The sequence below is a fragment of the Stegostoma tigrinum genome, chromosome 11 (genome assembly GCF_030684315.1).
Source record: "Stegostoma tigrinum isolate sSteTig4 chromosome 11, sSteTig4.hap1, whole genome shotgun sequence".
In the NCBI taxonomy this organism is placed as follows: Eukaryota; Metazoa; Chordata; class Chondrichthyes; order Orectolobiformes; family Stegostomatidae; genus Stegostoma; species Stegostoma tigrinum.
The window spans coordinates 23,198,244-23,223,437 of NC_081364.1; the positions used below are offsets into that span (position 1 = coordinate 23,198,244).

At 42.7% G+C, this 25,194-nt stretch overlaps 1 long non-coding RNA gene across 1 annotated transcript in view; it reads right to left on the bottom strand.

Moving 5' to 3' along the window:
* Window positions 1–25,194, bottom strand: part of LOC132210255 (uncharacterized) — a 214,128-nt gene that overhangs the window by 163,039 nt on the left and 25,895 nt on the right. The gene's annotated exons all lie outside the window — the stretch shown is intronic.

Here is a 25,194-nt window from a genome sequence, read left to right on the forward strand (position 1 = left end):
CCTCAAAATTAAAGGGAGCAGATTTTAGACTGAGTTGAGAAAGAACATTTTCACCCAAAGTATTGTGAATCGATAGAATTAATTGCCCAGTGAAGCAGTTGAGGCTACCTTGTTGAATGTTTTTAAGGTAAAGTTAGTTAGATTTTGAACAGTAAAGGAATTAAGGGTTATGGGAGGGGACAGGTGAACGGAGCTAAGTCTATGGAAAGATCAGCCTTGAATGCAGAATAGGCTCAATGGGCCAAATGGCCCTCTCCTGTGCCTATTTCTTTTGCGGTTATGCTCTTATCTAGAAAGTACCCTGATTGATCTTTTTTTTTATCCAAATTGGATAACCTCAAATTTAATTACATTGAACTCCATCTGCCACAGATTTTTCCATTCACCTAGTTTACCAATATCCCATTGTAATGTTATGCTATTGGCTACACTTTCCATCAGGACAGCAAAAGTGGCTTCAGTACTTCTGAATTTATGGGGTCAGGGGGAGGGTTGGGACGTGTGTGGGTCAACAAGATTTCACAGTTGTGATGCCTAGTGAGTGAATTCTGTTCTAAGTATGTTTGAGTAGGACACTTGGATGGACCTGTTGTTGTCTGGCTTTGCCTAAGGTACAATAACAACTTGATTTTATATTGCATCTTCAATGGAGCAAATCTTGCAAGGTTCGTCATAGAAGGGTTATCAAGCAAGTGCTGAAACTGAGTTGTTTAAGGAAAGAAAGTTGGAGAGATGGAGAGGGAATTCCAAAGTTTTGCAACTAGGCAGCTAAAGGTAGAATGATACTAAATGAGCTTTCTCAACAGGCCAGAATTGGAGGAGCACAGGGAGAGCTGAAAAAGGTTAGAAAGATCAGGAGGGATGGCATTATGGTGAGATTTGAAAAACAAGACTAACCATTTTACAATTGAAGCACAGCCAATGTAGGCCTGTGCCTATAGCAGAGCTGGGCAATGGGATTTAGCGTGAGTTTTGGTTGAACAACTTGTTGCCAGGGACACATAATTCATTCTCTCGGTGATTTAATAAACAAAATACCCAGTGACTGTGAGGTTTTTTGATTATGCCAATAACAGGAATTACGAGATTAAATGTGCACAATGGTAATTTGGAAAGATACTGGAGCCATTCCATGTGCTGTATCAATAACATGACCTGGCTCTAAATAGCTTTGACAGAAGAAGGATAGAAACCGTTGTAATGCAAGCGACTGAGCAATTAAAGACTACTTCTATTCTTGACAGAGACAGACTTTATCTGGATTCTAGTAGAACCTTAATTAAAAATAGAAAGTGCTGGTGAAACTAACTAGGTCTGGCAGCATTGTGGGGAGAGAGAGTTAACATTTTAAGTCAGATATGACTCTTCATCAGAAGGTTCTGAAGGAGTCATAGCAGACTGAAAATGTTCCTCACTCCACAGGTGCTCCCAGACCTGCCAAATTTCTCCTGCACTGTTTATTATGATTGCATATTTCCAGCATTGACAACATTTTGATTTTATTTCTTTTGTTTCAAGTGATCTTACATTATCTGTCAACACTGATGATAGACGCCAGTTATTTGGCTAAATGCTGTTAACCCCTTATAACCTATGTGGAACCATCTCAGGGTAATTCAGTAATGAGAGAATAATGAGTTTATAAAAACCCAACATAAATAATGAAATACTGTCATTTTGGCAGTCCTCAGTTTTCTTTCTCTTTTCATTTCTGTCTACCTTCTATTGCATTATGTTGAATTTAGCTTTAGCAATGCACCTAATACTATTGATTTGATCCTTTCTTTAAACAACAGGTTCAAATAGTCACTGAGGTGTAATTGATGCAGACTTTGTTCCAACCCAGTGGTGGAGACTTCCATGTGATTGTGCGAATGTTAATTGAGTTTTCTCAACAGGCCGGAATTGGAGTAGCACGGGGAGAGCTGAAGAAGGTTAAAGAGATCAGGAGAGATTTGTAAAACAAGACCAACCATTTCACAATTGAAGCACAGCCTGTGAAGATGCTACAGCAGCCCCTACCCCAATCTATCATTTTTATATACCAAGGACCAATGGATTCAATGGGCTCATCCTGGTGGCAAAGTCAAATAATAATACAAATTCTCATCAAAACTATGAAAAGCCCTAGTCAAACAACACCTAAAAAACAGTGAGCTGTTTTGGTCCACTTATGTAAGGGAAGATATACTGGCATTGGAGGAGGCCCCGTAAGTGTTCACGAGGGTAGTCCCTGGGTATAGAGTGATTTCTTTATGAAGAGAAGTTGAGTTGTTTGGACTTGTATTCACTAGAGCTTGGGAAGAATGAGAGGCAGCCTTATTGAAGCATTTAAGATTCTTTGCGGGTTTGACAAGATAATTGTGGAAAGATTGTTTCTTCTAGTGGCAGACTTCAGGACTAGAGGGCATAATCGGAGAGCCCATTGGAGACAAGAGTTAGAGAAGTTTCTGCTCAGAGAGGGTCATGAATTTGTGGAATTCTTTATAGCAGAAGGCTGTCAAGAATGGGTCATTAAGTATATTGAAGGATGAGATAGACAGATTTTTAATCTGTAGGGGAATCAAAGGCTATGATGAAAAATCAAGGAAATGCAGTTAAGGATTATCAGATCTGTCATGATCTCATTGAATGGCCGAGAAAACTCATTTGCTGAATGGCTTTTTTCAGAATTCATTCAAGGAATGTGGGCTTGGTTAACTGGATCAGCATTTACTGCCCATTGTTGGAGCTCTTATTGCCCTTGAGAATATGGTGGTGAACTGCCTTCCTGAGCCACTGCCATCTACTTGCTATAGGTAGATCCACAATGCCATTTACGAAGTAGTTCAGAATTTTGACCCAGTGACACGGATATATTTCCAAGTCAGACTGGTAAGCAGCTTGGAGGGGGAGTTACAGGTAATGGTGTTTCCATGCATCTGCTGCCCTAGTCCTTCTAGATGCTGGTGGCTGCGGCCACTCGAGCAATAGAAAAGAAACCTATGGGCAACTGACAGCCGAGATGCAACAAAGAACCTGTGACCTAAAGAATAGATGGTGGGTGGTAAGAGCACAGGAGACAAAACAACTCACCAATAGCCATTATATACAGACTTCTACAGCACAATCACTTTTTCATAGAATTCCTATAGTGTGGAAGAAGGCCATTCAGTCCACTGAGACCACACAGACCCTCCAAAAACATCCTACCCAGACTTACCCCTTCCCTGTAACCCTGCATTTCCCATGGCTGATCCACCTAACCTAAGCATCCCTTGATACTATAGGTAATTTAGCATTGCTAATCCACCTAAACTGCACATTTTTGGACTGTGGCAGGAAACTAGAGCACCTGGAGAAAACCCATGCAGAAGCATAGAGAACATGCAAACTCCACACAGACTGTCACCCAAGGGTGGAATCGACCCTGGGCCCCTGGTGCTGTGAGGCATTAGTGCTTACCACTGAGCCACTGTGCTGCCCCCTTCATTGCCATGGACTGGGAGGAAAAGAGTACATTGGAAGCACCAAGAAAGGAGACAGATTCAACTGTGAAAATTACACAAGGATTTCCTTCCTGTCCACCACCGGAAAGGTAATCAGGAGACTCCTCCTCAACCTCCTCCTCCTAGAGACTGAAAAGCTCCTTCCTCCGCCTAATGAGGCTTTCTCCCAACAACAGGCACAATGGGCATAATTTTCAGTGTGCAACAAACCCAAGAACATGGCAGGGAATGGTACTGACCTCTGCACATGGCCTTCTTCATCTTACAAAGACATCCAACTTTATCAACCAGGAGGGTCTGTGGAATATTCTTCTTAAATTTGGCCATCTGGAGAAATTCATCACCACTCTCCACCTCCTTCATGGTGACATACGAGCCATGATCTTCACCAACGAATTCACTACAGACCCAATATGAGTGCATAGAGGGATCAAGCATGACAGCATCACTACACCAACACTGTTCCCCATCATCCTTGCTGCAACACTCCACCCCATCTCTATGAAACTCCCCACCAGAATGGGGATAAACTATTGGATCAGCAGGAAACTATTCAATGTTAAGACCAGAAGCAAGATCTCTCCAACTTCTGTCGCTGGACTGCAGTACGCAGCTAAATGCTGGTGTAAGTGGCCGAGCGATAAACCATCATTGATGCATTCATTGAGGTGTATGACACTACGGGCCTCACACTAAATAAAGTTCTGTACCAGCCTGCTCCTGGCATGCATCACTGCCCCATGAGCATCAAAATCCACAGTGAGCCCCTGGCCAATGTGGATCATTTTGCATAACTCAGGAGCCTCCTCTCCATGTAAGCAGATATTGACAATCAAATCTAACATGAAATCCAATGTGCCAGTACAGCCTTTGGGCAACTGAGGAACAGAGTGTGCAAAGTCCAAGATTGGAAACCCAGCATCAAGCTTATGGTCATAAGAGCAACTGTGCTCCCTTCTGTATGCGTCAAAATTATCGTCCATGTGCAGCAGACACCTCAAATCCCTGGAGACTGATTATCGAGGGTGTTGTCTTTGCAAAATCTTTGCAGGATGAATGCAATGTGAACGTCCTTTCCCAGGCCAGTATCCCCAGTATCGAGGCACTGGTCACTTATGACGAGCTTCAATGTGCAGGCCACATTTTCCACATGCTGGATGCAGGATTCCTGAAACAAGCGCTCTACTCTGAGTTCTGCAAAGGTAAGTGAGCACTAGGAAGGCAGAGGAAATGCTACAAGGATACCCTGAAGGCCTCCCTAAACAAATTCGAATTTCCCACCGACACATGGGAATCACTTGGCCTAAAATGCACAAACCGCTGAAGAAGCATCTGCGAAGACAGCAACCACTTTGAGGGTCACCGAGTGGGGCACTTGGAGGCCAAGCAAAAGCATCAGAAAGAGGGTGTAGAATTCAGAGTATCCCAGCACCACCACCCCCACCCCTGACACCCCAAACCCCTCCTCAAACACCACATGACCCACCTGGACCACAGTCTGCAGCTCCAGGGTCAGACAATCCAGCCACTACAGAACGCAGTCCTCCTGGCGGGAGGGACGTCACATTCACCCTGAGGGGCTGCCAAAGAACAAAACTGCAAGGTTGTGGCCTGCTCCTCTCCAATGTGTCATTGTTTTGTAGCAATTAATAAAGCAATAAACACACTGGTATTAGGACAATCACAAATAGATTATTGAAATTAATCTTGGGTCTTTCCAAGGCTCGCAATGACACCCACAACTGTGGGCAAATTTCAGTTGTAGGTTTATCGATTGTGTGCTGGGAATTCCCTCTGATATCCTAACAAAATGAGGGTTGATGGAATGGAAAGCCTTCTCTGTCGCTCCACACCTTGATTCGAAGACCCTGATGGAAGCAATTTCATTTCAGTCTCCAGTTCCTGTCAACTGACTCACACACTTTATAGCTTGTGATTCCAGATTGTGCTTCTGAGTGTCTATTTTGCTTCTCAGCCTTATGGATCATATTCTTTTTTGGAAATGAGAGCATTATTGATTAATCAGTTTTTTTTCTCCCATTTTCTCCATTCATAGGAGATGTGATTGGCATGCTGTCCAAATGAATGGGACCTTGAGTCGCCTCACGTTATTTTCTCATGTCCAACCGGGAGTAGAATATGGTGAAATGTGTCATCTGTAACTCTGGCAATACAGTTGCAGAGCACTTCCATTTCACAGCAAGGGTTAATGTATTGGCTTTCACTTTGCAGACTGTCGATTGTCCTATATGTATATAAACATACCTCTGTCTTTTCCCTCTAGATTAGTGATGACAAAGGGCAGACAGAGGTTAAGTGGATTCAGCCCTCGGTAATGAAAGAGTGATAACAACTTAACACAGGGAGAGGAATGGAAATGACATTATGAACAAACTACTCGTCATCCACTGTCTCAAAATTTGATTCATTTTTATATATGTTTTGGGAATCATACTGGGGGAAAGTTAATTCTTAAAACTCAGGTCAACTCAGTCTTGTTTGGCAGTTCATTTAAATCATACTCTGAGCTTGATGAAACTTCTCAGAAGTTAAAGCAGAATGATTTACTTGCTCTATTGCTTTATTGTGATATAGAGCAAGCATATTTTAAGTATATAATTCTTGCTATTACACAACACTTTTTAAATCACTGCAACAGCGTTCATATATAAAAGGGTAAGAGTTTTTCTGGGTGATAATTTTATTAATTTGCACTCCCGAACGCAGAAATTCACATTCTGGGAAATTTGAGCCTGCAGGTCTGGAAGCTCAGAAGGACAAATATGTTGAAGTACAATGTGTAAAAATATAATTTACCAGAATAGCTGAGGAACTTAGAAGTGTGCAGGCACACTTCTACAGTTTTTGGTTACAGTTTTTGAATCAATTAATAAGTTGAGGCTACTCACCATTACTATAATGTGAAATGATGGTGGTGTTCAGTGATGTTCCATAGGTCCAGATAAGACGACTTTCATCTCTAATTCATGAATTTAAACTAATGCTATAAATTCAAACACATAATACAGGCCAAAGTTTCACTGTTATATTGACAGCAATACTAGCTTTTCTTAGATTGAAGTGCTGGCTATAATTCTCAGATCAACAGAAAAGATCCTAAGGTATTATTTAATGCCGGAGTTCTCTTGCTGTTCTGGCTATGATTTCTTCCTCAAACAACAATAAGTTGATCATTCATTCACTTAATACTTTTCTTATAGGTAGAGTGAATACATTATAGAAATAATTCATTGATTCTGAAACACTTTGCAATCACCTGAAGCCACTACGTATCACAAGCAAAGCTGCACATCACAAACAAGAACAGTCCCAGCACTGATCAAGACAGGCTGAATAGGCTGGAACTTTTATCACCGGAGTGTCAGAGGTTGAGGGGTGACATTATTGAGGTTTATAAAACTATGAGTGGCACAGATAAGGTGAATAGCCAAAGTCTTTTTCCAAAGGGCAGGATAGTCCAAAACTAGAGGGCATAGGTTTAAGGTGAGAGGGGAAAAAGGGGAAGAAAAGGGCCTGAAAGGCAACTTTTTCACATAGAGGATGGTGTATGTATGGAATGAGCTGCCAGAGTAGTCGGGTGAAGGCAGGTACAATTGCAGGTATCTAAGTGGGTACATGAATCAGAAGAGTTTAGAAGGATATGGGCCAAATGTTGGAAAGTGGGACTAGATCCTTTTAGGATATCTGATCAGTGTGAATGAGTCAGACTGAAGGCTCTATTTGTATAATTCCACTGTATAATTCTATGAGTCTATGTTTGAGGTATTGGTAATCTTGCATTGTTGATTGGGAGGAATTCCAGGATTTTGATCCTGTGACAGTGCAGAAATGTTAATACAATTATGTCAAAATAATGTGTTTCCTCGAGAGGGGCTTGCTGGTGATTATGTCCATATGTATCTGTTGCCCTTGTCCTTCTCACCAATATGGAAGCATCTGTCAAGGGTGCCTGGGTAAATTCCTGTCATGCTTCTTGTAGTAGGTATACATTGCTGCTCTTGAGCATCATTCGTGGAGGAAATGAATTTTGTATATGGTGGAAAAGATGCCAATAAATCAGGCTGGATGAAGTCAAGCTTCTGGAGTGTTGTTGAAACTACACCGATCTAGGCAACTTTAAAAATAAATTCATTCATGGGATGAGGGCATCACTGGCTAGATCAGCATTTATTGCCCAGTCCTAGGTGCCCAGAGGGCAGTTACAGGTCAATCACATTGATGGACATTAGTAATGAGTTTTTTCCGATAATCAGGATGATCATCATTAGGCTATTAGTTCCAGATTTTTATTGAATTCAAACTCCACTATCTTGCCATGGCAGAATCCAGAGACCTGGGTCCCCAGAACATTACTTGGCTCTATGGATTAATAGTCCAGTGACAGTATACCACTTGGTCACTGCTTCCCCTTTTCAAGGAGGTTGCTCATCACAACCTTTACAAGGGTAATCAGGAAAATAAATGCCAGAGAAACCCTGTCCCATGAATGAATAAATACATATACATAATTGAAAGTTGTTGGTGTTGAACATGAATCACCATATTCATCATTCTTCAATGTTAGAATGTTGCGTTTTCTGGAAAGTTGTTCATGTAAATAAAGGATGGTTGGAAGCATAAGCCATCCTCCATAATTATCATTTGAGGTCAACTGGTTCAACCTTATCTATTGCAAGCTGAGAAATATTGCTTGCATGCCTTCAAACTGACAACTGTCAGCATATATTTGCAATGCTTGATATATAGCTGAGTGAACAAAATGATGCTTTCTGGGGTGACACGCAGGAGATCACTGGATCAAAAAAAAGACTAAGAGGGGAACACTCCTTGGTTTTTAATATTTATGTGCACCCATTTACAGTGTAGACAGTGAATATTTCATTTGCCATCCTGCAAAGTGAATTATATGGCTTGATATCCAGCACAGGACATCATGTGGGTTTTTAAATTAAAATTCAAATATAACAATTTGCCAGAAATGTTACCAGTTGATCGAATCATTTTTTTCATGGATCTGTTGCCTGTGATAAACTACCTTTGGATTTCATTGACTCATCTTTCAGGTTTGAGTCTCATGATAGTTGTTGCATGTGAAAGAAAGCCCACAAGATCCCAGCTGTTCATTGCAATGCTGATAACTCATTGCCAAACAGAGAGGAGATGAACACCTCTGTAGATACAATACAATGTTTGTTCAGAAAAATATTTAATGTTTTCAGGAATGCAATTAAGTATTGCTTTGTCAAAACTTTAAAAGAATCTTCAAATAAGTTCATTGAGCTTGACTGAGGTCAGCTATTGGAGATAAAGGAGTGAGATTTACGACTGAAAACACAGCTTGTGTAGAGTCAGTGCCTGTGTTGTATTAGAGATTGTGTTTTAACAGTGTGGTCTGAAAATGACTCTATGGCTGTGAATTTTCACAATGGTGGTACATTAGGTTTCAAAAGGCTGGAAATTAAAATGCAGGTGCTGAACGTCCAGGGAATACAACCCCTACAGTTCCTGTTGGCATGTTCCCTTCAAGATTGGTCTTTGCATGTTCCAGGGGAGTATACTCGGGGATTGGTGAGCACATGTACAGTGCTGGAGCTGTTCCATATGGATAGAAAGATGAGCTACTTTTTTGATGAGACTTGTTCCTGGTGCCCGGAATATCATGCAGTCTTTGGTCCTCTTGATTTTTTTTTGTCGCAGCTACTCCTTTACTGGCCTTCAGCCCTTTAAGAATCAGAGATAATGGGAACTGCAGATGCTGGAGATTCCAAGATAATAAAATGTGAGGCTGGATGAACACAGCAGGCCAAGCAGCATCTCAGCCTCTCTGATGAAGGGTCTAGGCCCGAAACGTCAGCTTTTGTGCTCCTGAGATGCTGCTTGGCCTGCTGTGTTCATCCAGCCTCACATTTTATTATCTTAGCCCTTTAAGAATGTTGGTTTAATAAATACAGGCTTGTAGTGGTAGGTTTCTACCTTTAGATGGCATTCATTCCAAATAAGGAGCGATAAGGCAAAAACATTGTAGAACATACCAAGGTCAGGATGGAGGTATGGATTCTAAGTGTATAAGAGCAACTTTCTAGTTTTCTTTTAAACATACTTTCTTTCAGGAGGGGTCTGTAACTGTGCTCTACAGACAATTTAATTGACTTCTTTTATTTTTAATATAGGGCAGTGGTAAGAACATTTGCTGACAATTACACAAGGTTTGACACCATTTGCTACTCCTCAGATACTGAAGTGGCCTGTGACCCTTTACAGCATAACTTGGACATCAGGTTGCTAATAATTGGCAAGTAACACTCATATCACTCAAGTTTGAACTACACAAACAAGGGGGAAACTGACAATTGACTTACTATCACTGAGTTCTAACACTATCACCATGCTGGGGATTACACCAGACAAGAATCTGACCATATGGGACTGACCATTTGAATCCTTTTTTTAATTCATTCACAGGATGTGGGCATCACTGGCTAGGTCAACGTTTATTGCTCACCCCTAATTGCCCAGAGGGCAGTTAAGAGTCAACCACATTGCTGTAGTTCTACAGACACATGTAGGCCAGACCAGGTAAGGATGGCTATTAGTGGACTAGATTTTTTTTCTGATAATCGACAATGGTTTCACGGTCATCATTAAATACTTATTTTGATTGAAATCAAATTTTACCATCTGCTGTGGCAGGATTTGAAACTGGGTCCCCGGAACATTACCTGGGTCTCTGGATTAACAATGTTGTGATAGTACAATCGGGCCGTCCACCTCCCTCGTGGCTATAACAGTGAGAGGCTAGGAATTATGTGATACTGAAATAGCTCCAAGGAGGTAGGTATCCCATCACCAAGTCATCGTTTATTTACATGTGCACAGTACATAGGCTCTGACCAGCTAGCACAGAACAAGTTCCTAGAATGAAGAGACATTCTGAATCCCCTGTTTATATCTGTCAGCCAGGGCTCCCTGAATGGCCCAGGTTACAACCCCAATCGTGGGTCTCATAGTCAATGAGATTCACTTAGCACTCATTTCAACCACAGCAGATGCATAACGCGCTCCCTGACAATGGACCAACATCATTGTGCTATCACTGTCACAGATGAATATCTTATGATTCCCTTCCTTATAACACTGTGGAATGCTCCAAAGGACTGCAGTGGTTCAAGAAAGGAACTGATCACCTCTTCTTCAGGACATTAGAGCAATAAATGCTTCCATAACCAATGATACCCACCACTCAAGAAGAACAAAATAAATGGTTTTCAATCTTCTGAAGGTCAGACATTATATCTTCAATGTTGATGATGTCTCCCAAAAATTGAATGGACTTTTTTTGGAGAATTCACACTTGTCATTAGACAAGAGCCACACTTATAATTTCTTTGAGACTGCATGCACTCTCTGAATATGCTCTTCAAACATTACTCAATGAATCAGAATGACAGACACATGGTAGATGACTCTATCAAAACCTTCCAATGTAATTACAACATTTCATTTGAAAAAACTCAATGAAATGTAATTCTAAATGGTAGGCAGAATTGTTCTCTTGTACAAGGAGGCCATTCAGCCGATTATGCCTGCACCAGCAAATGAGCATCATTACGTCATGCCAATCTCGTCCTTTATCCATCATTCCTTTGCACACTATCTTTTTCCAAATAATCATCCAATGTCTTCTTGAATACATCAGTGAACATGCCCCAGGACATTTCCAGACAATGCATTGCTGACATTTGGGTTCATGTGGAAAAATCAAAGGTCAAAGTCAGGGATAATGGGAACTGCAGAGGCTGGAGAATTCAAGATAGCAAAGTATGGAGCTGGATGAACAAAGCAGGCCAAGCAGCATCTCAGGAGCACAAAGGCTGACGTTTCGGGCCTAGACCCTTCATCAGCGAGGGGGATGGGGAAAGGGAACTGGAATAAATAGGGTGAGAGGGGGAGGCGGACCGAAGATGGAGAGAAAACAAGATAGGTAGAAAGGAGAGTATAGGTGAGGAGGTAGGGAGGGGATAGGTCAGTCCAGGGAGGCGGGATGAGGTGGTAGGTAGGAAATGGAGGTGCCGCTTGAGGTGGGAGGAAGGGATGGGTGAGAGGAAGAACAGGTTAGGGAAGCAGAGACAGGCTGGACTGGTTTTGGGATCTAGTGGGGGGAGGAGGGGAAGAACTGGGCTGGTTTTGGGTTGTAGTGGGGGAAGGGGAGATTTTGAAGCTTGTGACGTCCATATTGATGCCATTGGGCCGCAAGGTTCCCAAGCGGAATATGAGTTGCTGTTCCTACAACCTTCGGGTGGCATCATTGTGGCACTGCAGGAGGCCCATGATGGACATGTCGTCTGAGGAATGGGAGGGGCAGTTGAAATGGTTCGCGACTGGGAGGTGCAGTTGTTTGTTGCAAACCGAATGGAGGTGTTCTGCAAAGCGGTCCGCAAGCCTCCGCTTGGTTTCCCCAATGTAGACGAAGCCACACCGGGTGAAATGGATACAATATACCACATTGGCAGATGTGCAGGTGAACATCTGCTTGATGTGGAAGGTCATCTTGGGGCCTGGGATAGGGGTGAGGGAGGAGGTGTGGGGGCAAATGTAGCACTTCCTGCGGTTGCAGGGGAAGGTGCCGGGTGTGGTGGGGTTGGAGGGCAGTGTGGAGCGAACAAGGGAGTCACGGAGAGAGCGGTCTCTCCGGAAGGCAGACAAGGGTGGGGATGGAAAAATAGCTTGGGTGGTGGGGTCGGATTGTAGATGGTGGGAGGGAAAGTTGCGGTCCTTGAAGAACGTGGACATCTGGGATGTGCAGGAGTGGAATGCCTCATGCTGGGAGCAGATGCGGCGGAGGCAGAGGAATTGGGAATAGGGGATGGAATTTTTGCAGGAGGGTGGGTGGGAGGAGGTGTATTCTAGGTAGCTGTGGGAGTTGGTGGGCTTGAAATGGACATCAGTTTCTAGCTGGTTACCTGAGATGGAGACTGAGAGGTCCAGGAAGGTGAGGGATGGGTTGGAGATGGCACAGGTGAACTTGAGGTTGGGGTGGAAGGTGTTGGTAAAGTGGATGAACCGTTTGAGCTCCTCTGGGGAGCAAGAGGCGGCGCCGATGCAGTCATCAATGTAATGGAGGAAGAGGTGGGGTTTGGGACCTGTATTCCTCATGCAGATGGCGTCAAGGCCCTCCGCTTCTTCCTGTCTCGCAGGCCCGACCAATCCCCCTCCACTGACACCCTCATCCGTCTAGCCGAACTCGTCCTCACCCTCAACAACTTCTCTTTTGATTCCGCCCACTTCCTACAGACAAAGGGGGTGGCCATGGGTACCCGCATGGGCCCAAGCTATGCCTGCCTCTTTGTAGGTTACGTGGAACAGTCCCTCTTCCGCACCTACACAGGCCCCAAACCCCACCTCTTCCTCCAATGTCCACGTTCTTCAAGGACCGCAACTTCCCCCCCACAGTGGCCGAGAACGCCCTTGACTGTGTCTCCCGCATGTCCCGCAACACATCCCTCACACCCCGCCCCGCCACAACCGCCCCCAGAGGACCCCCCTCATTCTCACATACCACCCCACCAACCTCCGGATACAACATATCATCCTCCGACACACCCACCATCTACAATCCGACCCCACCACCCAAGCTATTTTTCCATCCCCACCCTTGTCTGCCTTCCGGAGAGACCGCTCTCTCCGCGACTCCCTTGTCCGCTCCACACTACCCTCCAACCCCACCACACTCGGCACCTTCCCCTGCAACCGCAGGAAGTGCTACACTTGCCCCCACACCTCCTCCCTCACCCCTATCCCAGGCCCCAAGATGACCTTCCACATCAAGCAGATGTTCACCGGCACATCTGCCAATGTGGTATATTGTATCCATTTCACCCGGTGTGGCTTCGTCTACATTGGGGAAACCAAGCGGAGGCTTGGGGACCACTTTGCAGAATACCTCCGCTCGGTTCGCAACAAACAACTACACCTCCCAGTCGTGAACCATTTCAACTGCCCCTCCTATTCCTCAGACGACATGTCCATCATGGGCCTCCTGCAGTGCCACAATGATGCCACCCGAAGGTTGTAGGAACAGCAACTCATATTCCGCTTGGGAACCCTGCAGCCCAATGACATCAATGTGGACTTCACAAGCTTCAAAATCTCCCCTTCCCCTATTGCATCCCAAAACCAGCCCAGCTCGTCCCCTCCCCCCACTACATCCCAAAACCAGCCCAGCCTGTCTCTGCTTCCCTAACCTGTTCTTCTTCTCACCCATCCCTTCCTCCCACCTCAAGACGCACCTCCATTTCCTACCTACCACCTCATCCCGCCTCCTTGACCTGTCCATCTTCCCTGGACTGACCTATCCCCTCCCTACCTCCTCACCTATATTCTCCTCTCTACCTATCTTGTTTTCTCCCCATCTTCGGTCCGCCTCCCCCTCTCTCCCTATTTATTCCAGAACCCTCTCCCCATCCCCCTCTCTGATGAAGGGTCTAGGCCCGAAACGTCAGCTTTTGTGCTCCTGAGATGCTGCTTGGCCTGCTGTATCAAACCAGCCCCACATTTTGTTGTCTTGGATTCTCCAGCATCTGCAGTTCCCATTATCTCTAATAACCTATCAAGAAAAGTTTCACTTTGGGGTGGGATGTGTCTGGTATTCCAATCAGCTGGCATCATAACAATGTTCAGTACGGTGGTGACATCTGGTTGAATCTAGAGTCACGAACAGGGCTTTTACAATCTTTGATTACCCTAACTAGTTACACCAGAGCAAATCCTTGGTATATTCCTGTCAGAGGCCTCAAAACATGCTCCACTTGGTGATAACAATAGGGAGACTAATCAATTGCTGATAAAATGCAGGTACCACAATGTCCAGGTTGCTACTTTTGTTCAAGGGATTCCCTAAAGCAGTTCCAGTTCCAATGTAATGATCATTTTGAAAGAATCACAGGGATTTCAGTGTCAATGTGGGTGAGGATGGGCATATTTTGTCTGCTGAAGGCATCAGGTGGTATTTTGCAGGATGAGTGATGTAAGCTTTCACTTCAATCTTTGGAAGCAGTGGTAAGATCCAGGTTGCAATCCTCGCGCTGTTTAGCAGGGTAAAAAGTTGCTCACCATTTGGAATCAAAGACCAATTGCAAAAACTAAAATTTCCCCTGAGCCACATTAACACACTGGGCCATATGCTGCCTTACTGTCAAGGGCAGTTTTTTTTCCATAAAATGTGAAGACCTAATTGTTATGCGAATATACACTGGGCGTGCCAATGCTTACTGCTGCACTACAGAGTAAAAAAGTATCATTCTGTTAGTCACATGGACAACAGCAAAATACACTTGATGAGGCTTTTGTGCTCCTGAGATGCTGCTTGGCCTGCTGTGTTCATCCAGCCTCACATTTTATTATCTTGGAATTCTCCAGCATCTGCAGTTCCCATTATCTCTGATACACTTGATGAGGCTGCTGCATTTTGAGTCTGAACAGCAACTATTTCTAACACACAGGAACCTGAAAGACATAACAGTGAGTCAGTGTCACCTAACTGCTGGAATTCAGCACTCGTAACAATGTTTGAATTGTCTGTAATGAGTATTGGTATCAGGTGACCTGGGTAGATCCCAAACTGAATTATTGGCCAAGTAACTGGCAGACAGACGACACTTGACTGCACTGTCACTGACACCCTCCATCACTTTTCTTCTGATTAATAGAAAACCTGATAAGGTAAAAATTGTTAAAGTTCAATTTGTTTTGTTTTTGCAGACGGGATGCACATGGACAATTTTCACATTGCCTCGGATTGCAAATTTACAGTCATGACCTGAGTCATCTGGGAGAGATGGAAAATGTCAGAAGCTTCTACCTCTCAAGGCCAACTATAAATTTCGCTCAGCATTCAAGGTTTACTCCATCATATTTCCAGCTGTGTTTGTTGGGTTGGAAAATGTAAAGTTATTCATTATATACTCTATACTTTACCTATTAAGCATGAAAATCCTCCATGATAGTAAATCATACATCCAGGGCATGCTATATATGTGATATAAGGTTTAATTCACCATTCCATCCACTTAAAATACCTGGTTTTGAGGTGTGATAATTCATTGTGGAATTAGAAAAACAATTTTACTTATATAATATAATCTATAAAAATTCAAAAACGCCCAAATGGGAATGGAGATGCATTTATGTGTATATGATTGATAAAAGGTTCTGTGGAAATCATTAGGTCAATAATCAATGTAGAACAATCAACGTTCAGAACGCAATTATCTTGCAGCTAAAGCAAACCTTTGGAGAACAGGACTTCAGGCAGAAGTGTCTCTGGACTAAAATATTGTGATTGATTTCAGTGAAGCCACAAGGCACATTATTTCTTTGTGGCTGTTGCATTTGCTCAAAAGAAAGGGCATTTATCAATAAATAGTGTTAATACAGAGTGCAGTGCTTGCAGAATTCATTACTTATTCAGGCACAATATAGAATCTTCCTCTCTATGAACAAGTTTGTTATTTGTGTAGCATCTTTGAAGAATTTGCAAGGATTTAGGGTATAGTTTTAAAACGTTCAGTACAGGAAGTTTTTTTTTCATGAGACCAATTTGGAGTAATCACCTAATTTTTCTCAGAAACCTTTTGGAACTTAATATTGTAATTGACCAATAAAACAATGTTTAATTCGAATTTAAAGGTGGCATTATACCTAAGATACTTCCAACTAAAGTATGTTGTTGTAGGTGCTGTGTGAACTGATTGAATGGTATTTCAAATGGAGCTATTAACAGCTCCATTTGTGTTTGTATTTCCTTATATTGAATACCCAACATTAGTGCTGCAATGTTCTAGCAACCTGTCATGGTATAATGGTGCGCTGCCAATGCTATTTTTTCATAATAGCTTGGCCCAATAAGCCTTTTTAACAATTTCTAAACAAGACTTGATAACATGCCCAGTTTACCATATTTTTAACACTACTGCTGAACCCCCTACCAGGCCAATTTGAATACAGGCACATTCCTTTTACTGGTTGCAGCTCCACTTCCCACACAAGTAGTAATGTATTTTTGCTGCCACATTTTTCTCTGTAAACTAGTGACTTGTTTGTAAATAGGAGTGGACTACCATATTTAATCAAATAGATCCTCAGCTAGATTTATCTCACTATTTGTGCAAAATTATCAAAATTACACACAAGTTTATACTTACAGCCAAACAATTAACATTTTATTGATATACTTATGGCTCGGATATTGAATATTAACTACAGAATAAGGCAAAAGGCTAATTTATGTGAAAGACTGGTGCATAGGGAAGCACTGAGTAAGGAATTCTAAACATAGCTTATTACAAATTCCTTACGAGTAAACAAAACAATGACAACTATTCAGGGGTCTCAGTATTTTTGATTTTAACAAGATCATTCAGAAGCGAGCCATTAGATATCTAAAGATCTATTTATCACATTTCTTCAATTACCAGCCTAGAAAAAGAGAGAGTTAGGAAACTGCTAAATGTAAATCATGTACAGTTACATGGCAAATCAAGCGAATATTTGATTAAAATAGAAACAACTTGAATTGTGATGCAGGAAGCAGAATTTTAAAGGTTCCTTGAAAATAAGCCCTTTAATTAAGGTTCCAAGGGTAGGGAAAAGAAGTATACCAGAAAAAGACATAATCAGTGATTTATATTTGAAAACAACTTATTTTTAAAAATCTTATAGGGGTCTGAGTAATGTGTGTTATGGCATTGTGTATGGCTGAATGGGATAAAAAGTTCAGCAAGGCCATTGATATTGTCTCGCTCCATGTAAAATGGTAAGATAGGACAGAAATCAGACATGAGATCTACATGAAAGGGATCTGGTAGGTTGTATGGTAGGGATCAACTTGGACTTAACCCTGACTGCACCAAAACAACATGCAATTCTGCCTCTGATTAAACTGTCTTAGTTCTTAATGAATCCGCTAGAGGGTTTGCTTCATAGTGGTGAAGATGGCTGACAGAAGCAGTTTATGCCGGCCTGTCAACAATCAAACACACAGGACCATTGGAGGTGACTGAGAGTTTCATTAGAGATAATAGGAACTGCAGTTGCTGGAGAATCCGAGATAAAAAGTTGTAGAGCTGGATGAACACAGCAGGCCAAGCAGCATCTTAGGAGCAGGAAAGCCGATGTTTTGGGCTTAGACCCTTCATCTAGGCCTGAAACGTCAGCTTTCCTGCTCCTAAGATGCTGCTTGGCCTGCTGTGTTCATCCAGCTGTACACCTTGTTTTCTGAGAGTTTCATTTACATGTGTTTGGTAGACCACTGGTTATGGCTGGATAGGCGGTTTGGGAGAGGGAGTGATGGGGTGGGAAATGGACATGTACCGTGATAAAGGTAACCATGATGTGGAGGTGCCGGTGTTGGAATTGATCGGGCAAGTTCATAAATCAGACGCCACCAGGTTATAGTTCAACAGGTTTATTTGAAATCAGAGGCTTTCGGAGTGTCGCCTCTTTGTCAGGTGAAGTAGCCTCACTCTGAAAGTTCCAAAAGGAGGTGAAGTCACCCGATGAAGGGGCTGCACTCTGAAGGATTGTGATTTCAAACAAATCTGTTGGACTATAACCTGGCGTCATCTGATTTCTGACATTATAAATGTAATTCTCAAATGTAGCAAACTTGCTGTTAGTTTACATATTTTCAACAGAACAATCCATTCGCCTCAGTGTATCATTGCTAGTGTTTGTCTTCACCAGTGGTCTCTTCTCGTCTTACTTCATTTCACTCTTTCACCAAGTCGACCTTTTCTTCATTGTGCACTTAAGTGCCCAATAAAAACAACGCTGTATTTGTTTCAACTCCTCCAGAAATGAATTCCATATTCCATCATTCTTTGAATGAAGTGTTTTTTTTTGTCTGAATTCCTTGTTGTCTTTCATAATTATATCCATGTTTATGCCCCCTAATTTTGGACTCTTGCACAGAGCATATAAATAGACGTGACTCTAACTCTATATTTCCCTGTGTCCGCTGTATCAAATCCTTCCATGATCATGTCACCTCCCATTCTTCTCTTGTCCAGAAAGCTTCAACCGATTCAGTTACGGGTGTGTTGGTGCACTGGTAGTATTTTTTCAGGAATCCTTAGATTCTATAAAAGACCTTGGGATTGGAAAACTACCAATATAAGACACTAATTCAAAATGGGAAGGAGACAAAAAGCAGGTAAGTGTAGTCCAGTCAAATTAACATCTGTCATTGGGAAAATGTTAAAATTTATTATAAAGGCTGTAATAGCAGAAGATGCAGAAATGAATTATATAACCAGGTCAGCGTGGCTTCTTGAAGGGAAATTATGCCTGAAAAAAAAATTAATAGAATTCTTTTGAAGAGATAACAAGTAGGATAGATTGAAGGGAACAAGTAGATACAATATATATGGATTTCCAAAAAGCTTTTCATATGATATGGTATATAAGTCCACTTAATAATAAGCTAAGAGCCCATAGTGTTGGGCATAGAATATTGGCATGGATAAAGAACGAACTGACAGTAGTGTGTTCGGATTAGGGGGACATTTTCAGTTGACAACCTCTAACTAATTCAGACAGTATGTTGAGGGGGCCAATTGTCAGAAAGTAATGACTGTAATTTTAGGTAGCTAATTAACATTTAACTTGTAATCTAATAGCCAATAGAGGGTTGGTCATGTCAGTTAGATTTTGTGTTCAATCTGTGAGATGTGGTCAGTCATAGATGCTGAGAGCATCCCTAATAACTACATTTGCAGGAAGTGTACCCAGTTTCAGGTGCTCACCAACCAATGGATCGGCTTGAGCAGCAATTGGAGACGCTGAGGAGCACACATGTAGTGGAGAAGGTCATAGACAGAAGTTATAGAATTGTGGTCTCACGCAAGGTACAGGAAGATAAATGGGTGATCGCTAGTTGGGGCAGTCAGTCTGTGCAGGAGTCCTCTACAGCTACGGATGAGTGGGATAGTGCATCAGGTGACAGCAGCAGCACCACGGCTGGCCCTGCTCTATAGAGGGGAGGGTCAAAGCATTGTAGGGCAATAGTAATTGCAGATTCAGTAGTCAAGGACATAGACAGGCACTTCTGTGACTGTGAGAGGGATTCCAGGATGGTATATAACCTCCCTGGTGCCAGGGTCTTGGATGCCTCTGAGTTGGTACAAGGCATCCTGAAATGGGACAGTAAACAGACAGAAGTCATTGTCCATATTGACACAAATGACACAGGTAGGAGGAGTGACAAGGCCCTACAATGACAATTCAGGGAATTACATAGTAAACTAAAAAGCAGGACCTTGAGAGTAGTAATCTCAGGATTACTCCCCATGCCATGTGCTACTGAGGCCAGGAACAGAGACACAGTATAATTGAACACATGGCTGAAAAGCCGGTATAGTGGAAGAACTTCAGATATGTGGAATATTGGGATCTTTTCCAGGGTAGCTGGGACCTATACAAGAAGGACAGGTTGTACCTAAACTGGAGGGGTAGGAATATCCTGGCAGGGAGATTCTATAGTACCACTAGGGAGGGTTTAAACTAGTGTGGCAGTGGGTGGGAACCTGAGCAGCAGGTCAGGAGGTATCGAGACAGGGGAAGAATGTTAGATTAATGCAAGTATAGCTAAGTGGAAGAGCAGTCAGGGAGAGGTTGCTGAGCTCAGCAGAACTGGAAGCCTGGACTGTATTTGCTTCAATGCAAGAAGTATAAAAGGAAGGATGGATGGACTTAGAGCCTGGATTAATGCATGCAATTATGATGTAGTTGTTATCACAGAGAATCTCAATGTGTTAGATGAAACAGAGAGGAAGCAAAAAAGATGGAGGAGTTGCATTACTGGTTAGGGAGCATATTACTGCTGTGTTGTGGGAGGGCACCCTGGAGGGAACTGACAGCATGGCATTATGGGTAGAGCTCAGGAATATGAAGAGTGCAATCACAATGCTGGGTTTGTATAACAGATCTCCCGGCTGCCAGCTGGGCATAGAGGAAGAGATATGTAGTTATTCGAGAAAAATGTGAAAAATAATAGGGTTTTGTCGTGGGTGATTTTTAACTTTGGGAGTCCCTCAGTGCTGGAGGTTTAGATAGGGAGCCAATTTGTTAGGTATTTCCAGAAGGGTTTTTTGAAACAATATGTGGATAGTCCAACAAGGAGGGGGGTCATACTGAAAATAAAACAGAAATTGCTGGAAAAGCTCAGCAGGTCTGGCAGCATCTGTGAAGTGAAAAAACAGAGTTAACATTTCAGGTCCGGTGACCCTTCCTCAGAACTGGACCTGGTATTGGGAAATGAGTCTGGCCAGGTGATCAAAGTTTCTTTAGGGGAGCTTTTTGGGAGTAGTGGCCATAACTTGGCATGTTTTTGGATACTAATGGAGAAGGACAAGAGTGGGCCTCAAATGAAAGTGTTAAATTCTAGAAAGCCAACAATTATCAAATTAGGCAAGAATTGGAGAATGTATATTGGGAGCTGCTGTTTGAGGGTAAATCCACATCTGACATCGGGAATAAAGAGGGCGAAAAGGGGTCATGAAAATCTTTAGCAAACAGTGTTAAGGAAAATCCCAAAGCCTTTTATTCATACTTAAGGAGCAAGAGGGTAACTCGGGAAATGGTTGGCCCACTCAAGGACAAAGGAGGGAAGTTATGCAAGGAGTCAGAGAAAAAGAGTGAGATTCTTAATGAGTACTTTGCATCGGTATTCACTGAAGATAGGGACATGACAGATATTAAAGTTAGGGATAGATGTTTGATTACTCTAGGTCAAGTCGGCAAAAGGAGGGAGGAAGTGTTGAGTAATCTAAAAGGCATTAGGGCGGACAAGACCCCTGGTCCAGATAGGAGCTATCCCAGGTTACTGAGGGAATCAAGACTTGAAATAGCTGGGGCCTTAACAGATATCTTTGCAGCATCCTTGAGCACGGGTGAGGTCCTGGGGGATTAGGAATTGCTAATGTTGTCCCTTTGTTTAAGAAGGGTAGCAAGGATAATCCAGGTAATTATAAACTGGTGAGCCTGACGTCAGTGGTGGGGAAGCTGCTAGAGAAGATACTGAGGGATAGGATCTATTTACATTTGGAAGAAAATAGGCTTATTAGTGATAGGCAGCATGGTTTTGTGCAGGGAAGGTCATGTCTTACCAACTTGATAGTATTCTTTGAGGAAGAGACAAAGTTGATAGATGAGGGAAGCGCTGTTGATGTCATATACATGGACTTCAGTAAGGTGTTTGATAAGGTTCCCCATGGTAGGCTGATGGAGAAAGTGAAGTTGCATGGGGTCCAGTGTGTACTAGGTAGATGGATAGAGAGCTGGCTGGGCAACAGGAGACAGAGAGCTGTAGTGGAAGGGAGTTTCTCAAATTGGAGAACTCTGACCAAAGGTGTTCCTCAGTGATCCATGTTGGGACCACTGTTGTTTGTGATATATATAAATGATCTGGAAAATGGTATAGATGGTCTGATTAGTAAGTTTGCAGATGACACTAAGATTGGTGGAGTAGCAGATAGCGAAGGGGACTGTTGGAGAATGCAGCAGCATGCAGATAGATAGGAGAGTTGGGCGGAGAAATGGCAGATGGAGTTCAATCCAGGCAAATGCGAGGTGTTGCATTTTGGAAGATCCAATTCAAGAGTGAACTATATGGTAAATGAAAAAGCCCTGGAGAAAATTGATGCACAGAGAGATCTGGGTGTTCAGGTCCATTGTACCCTGAAGGTGATAATACAGGTCGATAGAATGGTCAAGAAGCCATACGGCATGCTTTCATTCATTGGACGGGGTATTGAGTACAAGAGTTGGCAGGCCATTGTTACAGCTGTGTAGGACTTTGGTTCAGCCACATTTGGAGTACTGAGTACAGTCCTGGTTGCTACATTACCAAAAGGATGTGGATGCTTTGGAGAGGGTGCAAAGAAGGTTCACCAGGATGTTTCCTGGAATGGAGGGTGCTAACTGTGAAGAAAGGTTAAGTAGATTAGGATTATTTACATTAGAAAGTTGGAGATTGAGGGGTGTCCTGATTGAGGTCTACAAAATCATGAGGGGTATAGACAGGGTGGATAGCAAGAAGCTTTTTCCAGAATGGGGGACTCAGTTACTAGGGGTCATAATTTCAAGGTGAGAGGGGAAAAGTTTAAGGGAGATATGCGTGGAAAGCTCTTTATGCAGAGGGTGGTGGGTGCCTGGAACGCGTTGCCAGCGGAGGTGGTAGAAGTGGGCACAATAGCATCATAAGATGTATCTGGACAGAAACATGAATGGGCAGGGAGCAGAGGGATAATGATCCTTGGAAAATAGGCAACCGGGTTAGATAGAGGATCTGGATTGGTGCAGGCTTGGAGGGCAGAAGGACCTGTTCCTGTGCTATAATTTTCTTAGCTCTTTGTTCTTTGACATGTAGGAGTCTTTAAATGTCAAGTGATTAGAGTGCAGCTCAAGCATGTCCCTGTGAAAATGAAGAATAGGTTTGGTAGGATTTGGGAACTTTGGATGAGAGGGGAAATGATCAGCTTAGTCAAAAAACGGGAAGCATTCCTCATGTCAAGGCAACTAAAAATAGTTGAAAATCTTGAGGAATACAGAGAAAGTAGAAAGTAGCTCAAACAGGTAATTAGGAGGACTAAATGAGATTATGAAATGCCCTTGATCAGCAAAGTTAAGGAGAATCCCAAGGCATTCTACACATATATTAAGAGCAAGGGAGTAGCTAGGGAATGAGTAGGTCCACTCAAGAATAAAGGATGGAGGTTATGTGTGGAGCCAGAGGAAGTGGGTGAGATCCTTAATAAGTACTCTACATCAGTATTCATCAAAGAGAAGGATGCGAGGGATGTTGAGATTTGGGACAGGTGTGTGAATTTTCTCAAGCAGGTCAACATAATGAAGGACGTCAACATAATTATGGTAGACAAGTCCCCAGGGCAGGATGTGATCTATCCCACAGTACTGTGGGAGGTCAGGGAGGAAATAGTTGGGGCTTTGACAGATATATTTATATACTCTTTGACCTTAGGCAAGGTTCCAGAGGACTGGAGAATGACCAATGTCATTCCTTTGTTTAAGATGTGAAACAGAGATAATCCAAGTAATTACAGGCTGGTGAGCCTGAGGTGAGTGGTGGGGAAGCTGTTGAAGAAGTTACTAAGAATCAGGATTTATTCATACTTGGAAGTGATGGACTCGATAGTAATAAGCAGCATTGGTTTGTGTGGGGCATGTCATTGTCTCACTAACTTGACTGAATTTTTTGAGGTGACAAGAATTATTGGTGAGGGAAGGGCAGTGGATGTTATCTGCATGGACTTCGGTAAGGTATTTGATAAGATACCTCATTGAAGGCTGCACAAAATGTAAGGTTTCATGGGATCCGAGATGTGCTGTCTGGATGGATACAGAAGTGGCTTAGCCATAGAAGACAGAGAGTAGCAGTGGAAGGGTTATTTATAGAATGGAGATCAGTAACTAGTAATATCCCACAGGAATCAGTGCTGGGACCAGAGATAATGGGAACTGCAGATGCTGGAGAATCCAAGATGACAAAGTGTGGAGCTGGATGAACACAGCAGGCCAAGCAGCATCTATGCTGCTTGGCCTGCTGTGTTCATCCAGCTCCACACTTTGTTATCTCAGTGCTGGGACCATTGTTTTTTGTAATATATATATAACTGATCTGGAGGAAAATATAGGTCGTCTGATTTGTAAGTTTGTGGATGACACCAAAATTGGCAGAGTTGCAGAGTGAGGAGGATTGTCCAAGGATACAGTGGATATAGATGGATTGCAGAACTGAGCAGAGAAATGACAGATGGAGGTCAATCCTGACAAATGTGAGGTAATGAATTGGCTGGAATAAAATGATAGATGCGAAAGCCACTCTCATCATGTGACTCTTATACCTATCATGTTATTGCAGCCATTTGGTTTGTCTCTAGCACCGCATTTTATTTTTGAATTCTTGTAAATATCTCTCTGCCTCAATTAATTGGATTATAGGTTATCCTTTCACTTGCTATTCAGCTGTTGGCACTTTACTTACACGAAATGACACTTTAAACCACCTGCAAATATTTGTTATTCAGCCTGTAGACACTCCACTCACACCATTTATACTATCTTTTGACACTCTTAATTATCTGGAATTATCTTGAAATGATCTCTCTGACTATAAATTCTGTGCCTGTGCACTTCCCACCCCTTCACCTGACAAAGGAGCTGCACTCTGAAAGCTTATGGATCAAATAAACCAGTTGGACTACAACCTGGTGTTATGTGACTTATGACTTTCTCCATCCCAATCCAACATCAGCACCTCCACATCACAAATAATATTTGATCTCCTTATATAAGGAAAGATACATTGGTATTGGAAGCAGTGCAAAGAATGTTCACTTGGCTGATCCTATGTACAGAAGGATTTTTTTGTATGAGAAGATGTTGGACCTGTACTCAGTGGAGACCTTATTGAAACATTTAAGATTCTCATTGGGTTTTCCAGGGTTGATGAGTCTCCCTTGTAGGTCAGTGTAGGAGCAGAGGGCATAACATCAGAGAATGTTCTCATTTACTGAAGTGAAGGATGAGAAGGACTTCTCTCAGAGGGTAATGTATTCAGAGGACTGTCAGAGCTAAGTCATTAAGTATATTCCAGATTAGGATAGACAGA